This window comes from Trachymyrmex septentrionalis, unplaced genomic scaffold (genome assembly GCF_001594115.1).
Source record: "Trachymyrmex septentrionalis isolate Tsep2-gDNA-1 unplaced genomic scaffold, Tsep1.0 scaffold6, whole genome shotgun sequence".
NCBI classification, from domain to species: domain Eukaryota; kingdom Metazoa; phylum Arthropoda; class Insecta; order Hymenoptera; family Formicidae; genus Trachymyrmex; species Trachymyrmex septentrionalis.
In genome coordinates this window covers 1920407-1929409 of record NW_017305778.1, presented here as the reverse complement: position 1 = coordinate 1929409, position 9003 = coordinate 1920407, and positions in this window count along the sequence as shown.

Sequence of the window (9003 nt, the reverse complement as noted above, 5' to 3'; positions counted from 1 at the left end):
AGGCCACGAGATGTCAAAGATGCCCAAACGATGGCCGTTCAAAGGAACGGATTCGCTAGGACAGAAGATAGGTTCCTATCGGTTCATAGAATGTTCAATCAACTTATTTATCGTGCCGATTCCGTAGCAAGCGCGATGACAAACAACACCGTAAGTGATTTGAGATCACCAATCGAGGATCGAGCAACTTATTTTCGGCGGAAACTTGATCATAATTCGAACTTGACCAAAATTCGAATTGTATCGATGTTAGCCTAGTAAACACCAACTAACACACACAGAAAAATATATCTTGTACGTAAATAGACAATAATTATTTGTTTGAAGTATTTTAATAGTTTATATAATCGTAAATCTATCCAGCATCAAATTCAAAATATATGTTAAATCCTAATAATACTTCAATCAAGATTGTTAAATTAAAACAAATTTGATTTGCTTATAAAATCGCTTCTCCGATTTTATAATACATTCGTCAAAAAAAAATAAATTTTTGTTTTAAATACATTATAGTGAGTTTTCCTAAAAGTTGTAATAAGTATAATTTAAGATCATTATCGATTATCACGAAAATATTCTTTGTTAAAGATAACTAATGCTTAAAAGAAAGAAAGTATATATTAAGTAATATATTAAGTAATTATTGTTCTTAGCAATAAAATGATATTTTTTTGTGTACAATAACGTTACATAAACATTACATTATAATTTCCTACTCAACTAATATATAAATATAATCTAACACATATTATACATAACAGTTACATTGTTGAGTAGGAAATTATAACATCTCAAATTCCAACTAACAATAATGTTAATTATAACTATTAATTATAATTTTCCACTCAATGATATAACTGTAATATAACACGCAACAGTTATATTGTTAAGTGGAATATTATAACAGTTATATTACTGTTAGTTGGAGCTTAGGTATTGGAGTTGATGTAGTATTATTGTTAGTTGGTGCTTGCTAGGAGAATTCTCGGATATAATTTTCAGCCAGTGAGAAATACGATTTGAATGATCCTATCAACTTATCGCTCTGCAGTCATCTTTTTATACATTGACACAAGTAAATTACGGTAGTACATTGCGATTTTCTTACGAGTATAAAATTTGTATTTGCATATTTTGATAGATTTCTTTAGGTACAAGCCTGAACAATAGTTGTAAATAACGAAAGCTGATGAAGCAAATAGAATGAATATTCACTTTTATCTTTTTTCCCCTTTTTTTCCATTATACATTTACGACCACCTCATTCGCGGTTTTATCATATTTCTCGTTTAATACTTTCATATAAAATGTTTCTGCGGCTGATAGACTTAAGTCTCCTATCAAAGACCTTTTACCGGGGACGTGTACGTTACTTCTCCTGGCGGCCACGTTACTTCATTAGGCATTGTACCTCGTGCGCGCACCCACGTAACGATCCATTCTTCTAGATGGCGAAACGCGTCATGTGGCATTAACCATAATGGCAGGCGACGTAATAGACTTTTCCCCCCATTTCACCGTTATTCGTACGCGTCGACTTTTCTCCGGAGCGTTTTCTCAGGTGATAATATTTCTTGCGCGCGCACACGCACGCTGTGCGAAGTTACCGCGATTTTTATAAGAGTTAACATATCTCGTGACGAGTTTCAGGAAATTTGACTATATGTTTATAAGCCTCTTCTTTTTATCAGAAAAAGATTTTGCTGAAATATCTCCCTTTCTCAAAATTTAACTAGATACAAATTTAAAAAAAATTTGAAATAAAATTACAGTAAAAACAAATTTGTTGGACCATCAAAATATTTATAAAAAATTCAAGCATAATGCTACAATATATTTTAAAGTAATTATCTGAAGCATGCTATATATATTATATATTATTAATGATAATCTCATCCTTTGAGTTTTAAAAGTAGCATTTTATGTTAAAATATAAATTAATTCATTTTTGTGATTAGTTTCCAAGTAAACAACATCCGTATTAATGCGTATAGTAAATAAAAAATTAAATTTAAGTCATAAATAAAGAATACATTTTCTTAAGATAAATTGTTTTATAACTCCATTGCTTTAATTTAATTAATGATATATTGAATAAAAACAATTGTGCGATGATTCAATAGAAATAATTAAAAATAACTCAAATAAAGTTTAATTTGATTAATAATTTAGCGGAGACCGAGATTCGTTATTGTACGAGATTAATTGAAAAATGTTTATAATTAATTCAGACAGAACATCGCAAAAAAATCTTTTTTTTTACTGTAAATTACTAATATAACATTAATTCGTTGTGTAAAATGATTTGCACCACAAGCATTGTATATTATATTTATAGCGATTTTTAAGAAAATAAAGTTAACGAGTAAATTATTTTTATCATCTATTTTGTTGTCTGACAAGTCTTTGCTATCAATCACAATATCCCTGCATTCATAGAAAATGACATGTCTTAGAAGATCTTTGCTACAATTAATTAATCATTATCCTAATAAAGTTTGTGAATACAATCTCTTTTATTAAAAATGGCTGTATAGAGTAGATTGATCAAAATGAGACCAGATTAGGTGATAATTAATTTTAATATCTTTAAAGAACACATTTTTAGAGAATATACTCATAAATCTTATATATTTCATATAGATATATATATATATTTTTCCATTTTTCATATAGAAATTACGATATAAAAAAATTACATATTTTATGATTAAAATAACTATTTTATTTATATTAATACCATAATTACTATTATTTCTCAATATATAGCACTAATATTAAAATAGAAATTGTATTTTTTATATGTATTGTCCACAACAAATATGCTATTCCTAATTCTAGAACGTGTGACAATCAACTCAGAACACGGGGTTAATTGTCATATTTTCACAGCTTCATTTAAAATTGAATAATTTATTTTAACGATATAATGAATTCATGAGTAATATTTTTTTAATACCTAAAGGATGTAGGTACATTATAACGGATATAATATTTCAAAATCAGGTATCCATTTTTTTCTAAAAATCACTATTTTCAAAAACTATGACAACCGGTTTCCCCTACATTAATTAGACAATCCTACAAAATTATTTTCATATCTGTATATCTAATTTTTGGATACTTTTAACTTTTTAGATATTTTAACAAAATTTCTTTCTGTATGGATAAAATATAATAGACAGGTTCTTTCGGAGACGTTAATCAGGATTCGAAATTTTATGATTCAAATCTGCCTTATCCTATTGATCAAATGAAAGATCGATGTTGAATAGATATCAATTAGCGTAATTAATGTTATCTACTCTCCTCTCGTGTCTCGTTAGATTAGATAGACGACGTAATCGAATCGATCAGTTTGCCGGACGTAACTCGTGTAACAAAACGTGCAAATGGCGACAGGTGTTCAAGGACGTGACATAAGAGTATTCCTCCGCCGTTGTCATTGTCGTCATCAGTATAATTTCGACAGTGCCGTAGCGGTACTCTAAACGACATAGCATGAAAAATGTATAAGTATTTCTCCGAGAATAAAACGCTCCACACTCCACTCTTACGCGCTTCTTCATTTCCTCTTTTATCTAAAAAAATTCTGGTGTCCATTTTTATTCCCTCGTAAAGTAAAAGAAAAATTTTTCTTCTTAAATATCTGTAAAATATATTAAATTGAATTAGTAATCGAAATGTACAGAGTATCCCGAAATTCGCGACTCAAAATATTATAGCAAGACATTGATCCTCGATTAAATAAAAAAGTTATTCGTAAATTTTTTTACTGTAGATATTTTTTTTTGGATAATAAGAGTTTAAATATGGCCAGTTACAGACTACGTTTAGATCATGGACGGATGATCATCTAAACATAGTCTGTGATTTGCTATATTTAAATCCTTATTATCTAAAAAATTATCGTTTAAAATAAAAATTTACAAATAACTTTTTTACTTAGTTTATTGAAAATCTTTGTACTATTATATATTTCGAGAATTTTGGGACACTCTGTTATTGGCCCATAGGATAAAATATCGAATGTATAAAATTCACAAGAAGGACATAAATTATCGTTATCCTTTTCTTCAATGCCTTAACGACGGCACGTAGTTTAACGGACACGTCGTCACGTAACATTATTTGTGTGGATCAGGGGAGGAAATACTTTCCTTCACTGGAAAATATACCTGTTTGCAAGCATGTGCTGAATTCGATCGAGAGGTATTATGTAAAGCGGCGCATAGTGTATGAGTAAATTTATTATCGTAATAACAGTCATGTGTACAACGGGGAATAAATAAAATAAAATAGGAAATCATATATATTTACGAGAGACGACTCTGGCATGTAAGTATCTGGGATTTCACCGTGCAAAACGGCTTTCTTCATGCGAAACGAAAATCGATAATCGCGAAACAATCAGCGGCCCGTGCGGTAGAATGGCGATCGGCTTTTCGAAACGGGCTGCTGTCATAAATTACACGTCACACAGCTGAGTCATTTCGCGATTACATTCTCCCGATACCCGGATGTCTTCTCCCCTTAGGCCTTAATAACAAAATTCGCCGATGCAAAGGCTTATCGGCTTTAGTGATAATATATGCCCGATGGCGAAGGCAGTGCGTGTAAAAAGGTTCAGGACGATTTTTCAGAATTTGCCCCTTCGGCTTAAGGGACCTACTGCGTCTCAAATGTCGTCACGATCCATTAGCCGTGAGATAATATTGTGCAAACATGTTGCGGCCACACGGATGGAAAAGAGCAATCGTCGCTAATCGAGATACAATAGGGCATTAACCCTTTATTACTCGCGTGGGTTGTCCAAGACATCGCCTACCTTATAAATTTGCTGAACATATGAATGCTATTTATACACATTATTATATATTTAATGCAAATTGGCAAAATTAAAAACAATTTTTGCATTTATTTTTATCTAAAATATATATAGGATATTATCAATCTTTATTTATTTGTAAATCATTAAAGAGAGCAATAAAAATTGGAACATATATACACATATTTAGCGCAAATTATTGCACAATTTCGAAAAAAATTGCATTTATCTTTATGTAAGGAATGTACAGAATATTATCAATCTTTATTTGATTGGAAATTATCAAAGAGAACAATAAAAGCTGATATATAATGTTGAAAAAGTCAGAAATACTCTATGCCAGCAATTAAAAAACCACACGTAAGTAATATAGGATTAAACAAATAAGCAGTGACTGCTAATCATGCATGTGCTTATCTGCAGAAATAAGTGGATTAATCTTTGCTTCGAAAGAATTCTTGTAAAAATCTATATCTATTCAAAATGATTCTAACTATTCTCTCGAAGTATTTATATAGAAAACTACAAAAATTGTCATTAAATCACAATTTAGATTTGTATTCACAAAAAAATAATTACACGGAATAAATACTATAAATTATATTCGTATATTTAATTACAATTCCAAAAAACGATTAAGATTGAAGAAAACAATGTGTCCTTGTAATACTTTTAATCTCTGGTAAATTGCGAACAACTATTTAAAATTAAGGCTGCGACTGTAATTTAAGAACTTACAACTAAGAGATCTTACAATTAATTAAGCAAGAGTGGAAAATAAATTACCTCGACTCAGATGTGTAACAAAATGTTGATTCACACGAAAGATCAAACATGCATGTAAAATTATTACTGCATATGCTTTCAATGATATAAGGATGAGATATTAATCTTTTATTATAAGAGAGAAATATCGTTGTAACGTAATAATAAAGAGAAAAAGCTATAAAACGGAGACGAAAATCTTCAGAAGAAACGCGATCTAATTACAGTTTCTTTCTTCCCTCCCCCGATATCTTTTCACCGACGTTATTATGCTCTGCATTATTGTACGCGAAGGAATTAATTAATCAGATGAAGATGACGTTTATAAAGAATGTTTCAGACATATTGGCTCATCCTTCATAATTCCACGATGAACTTAGGATCGACTTTTTCTCAGAAAAAATTTGACGGAAAAATTTAATTACGGCAAACGCTTAAAACTTGAGAAGCTGTAAGAGCTTCTAACAATTAAATAATAATTTTTTCGCGATAAGCTAAATTATCGGATGGGAAGTGTCCATCTTAAGTAGCGTTGTTCGCCTCAAGAGGCAATCAACTTTTTATGTCGTTATATTGTACTTTTACTGGCGCAATTTATATTATGGAACAAAAAAGGCACGTCTTTATCTTGTCGTCTGCCACCTCCGTCTCAAGTATATCTATTTTTATTACACTTTTATTTATATGGCGTCGATATAAGAAAGGGGGAAGATATGAATGGGGCAAGTTACCGATTAACAAGACTACTTTCTCTCTCATTTCTCACTTCAAGTAGCAGCGGCAGGCTGAAATAAAGTCATCGGAAATTAAATTACCATACCGTCTCACGTCCGTTAGGATTATGTTATTTTTTTATTTCACCAGATATCTTGTTGAAATTCATCAGTAAAAAGTTTGTAAACTCATGCGTATATGAAGGAAAAAGAAAAACGAGTGTTTCTACCTTAATTATCGTTATCAAGATAATTAATATTATTAAAAAACAGAAGTTACGGGAGGTTTGAGAAAGAATATTAATTTAGAAAGCGAATATCAAGTTCGATGGATGGTGATGACTTAACAGACAAGTACTGAAAGAGAGAAAGAAAGGGAATGAGAGGAAAATAAAAAGAGAGAGGCGGAGTTCTTCATAAAGCTTGAGTGAATTTGTAAAGTTACGAGACTGTACGGCATCTGCAATAGCCATTGGAGTTTTTAAGCAAACTTCCGCTGATGCCGCTGTACAAATTCCAGAGGGAAATAAGTCGCACGTCTGGTCCAGGTTTTTATTTCACGTTGATCAGTTAAATTAATATAAAGTAAATAAAATAAATTACAATCTCACTATCTCTTTCTATCTCTCTTCCTATTCTAACAAAGTCTATAAAATGATTTTTTATTTATTTAAAATTGACTGGTATTAATTATGACAAATAACGGAAATTTAATTATTAATAATTACGAAATCAATTGTGCCGGCTGATAGTTCTAGCTATTTCGTTATGTGCTAAAATTTTGTATCGGAAAGAGGTAAATAAATCTACATGATAAACGAGATCGATCTATCCACTACTGTCCTTTAAGTTTTGATATTTAAAATATATTGATACAATGCATTTAGAATAATAATTTCAGTTCAATCATTGAAAGTTTTAATAGATTATAATCTCATTAATATTTTCTTGTTTATAATTCTTCAGTTATTATAATACTTGAATAAATAGATACATTTTATTTTAAAAAGATGTTAAACGTGATATTACAATTTCAGTTTGATATTTTGAAATAATATACTTTTTCACTTTACAGATATCAATTATTAACAAGAAAGATATGAAATGATGATACATCGCGCTGTCCAGAAATTCGCGTTCAATTACATTATAAAATTAATTATCTTGTCAAGTGAATTATTTAAGGACTTACTGTTCTAAGAATTTTATTGACAGATCAAACTCGGCTTAGAAATCACTCAATAAAATTGATTGTTATATTTAACAAGTAAATTCAATCATAATCAATTTTATTTGGATATGTGCGAGTGCAGTTTGCTGCCGACTTGAAACTTGTTATTGTTGATCGTATCCCTCCTTCGAGAAAAGAAAATTTCCTTCCTTCTTTATTCCATAACCCTAACCTTTACACACATCTTTCGGATGTAATAACACTACACTGAAAGAAAATATTGGCTGCTGCAGCAATTTAGATGATAAAGTATAGTGTAACATTTTTAATTAGCTGCAATCAATTTTTGATTGCGTTAACCTATAAAAATCGTATATTATTGATATTACGAATAGACTAAGAGCCAATTAAAAATGCTATGCCATATTCAGCTAATCTTTTCTTTCTGGGTATTAATAAAAGCAATACGTCATGTTCTTATTTTAACAAAATTTTATTTCATTAATAAATTATTTTTATTTATAAATCACAAGCAAGATTATTTTTAATTAAAATAATGCTGTTGATACAATATTTTTTAAGTGAAAGTATGCGCTTAATACATGTGTTACAAGAGAATAAGTAATTGATAATTGAAGCTGTGTATAATGATAAATCAAATTATAATTTTGCTTAAAATTAATCTTGTAATTGATTTTTCCGTTATAAATCTATGTGTAAAGATATCAATATTCGGTTTGCAGACTAATTCAAGCAACATCAAACTAATAATAATGCTTAGCTGCACGACGCAGACAAAATTTTGGGACAGAATTTAGCATGGGTCGTTGTGGTTGGGTGTCAATTAGCATTCAGTGAGGAACGTCGTCCTTTGTTGTATATATCAGGAGAACTGGTCCGGGCGTTTCATGGGAAGCCGGGGGGTTCGTGCCAACTAGGTGGATGGTGTAGAAATGGCTGTCGGAGAAATGCCGGTGTACATGTAGACACATTTGAATAAGCACACGCGGGAACGAAGAAGGGATCGTGTAAACGGATACATATCTGTGGTAGAACACAAGAAGGGTTAGGCGGGTCAACCTTCATTATACTTATTACTGAGACCAAATGTGCGTAATGGCTCTATCATTATTAAAGACGATCATTGTAAACTTCTTCTTCAGATTTTACCCTAAGAATCGAGTGTAAAATATCTTCCGGTAAGTAAAAACAGCAAAAAAAATAACGTCCGTTCTGTAAAATAAACCCCTTCCGGGGGTTATTACTTTAAAAATTTTCACGTGTGGGCGAGATATTTTGCAAAGCTCAGTCGAGAGCCATTGTTTTTCATAAAATGTATATTCCGACGTATAAAAGGGGAGAGGGAATAGATCTGATAAAATACCGGCGTTATTTGAAACTTTACACGAAAGAGATGTGATAAAAATACGAAGTACGGCAGCCTCGTTAATGGTCGCGAGCGTTAGTTTCACCAGATCCTAACTAACTTGCAATGCGCGACGATAACAGTGCAATCCACAGGCAAA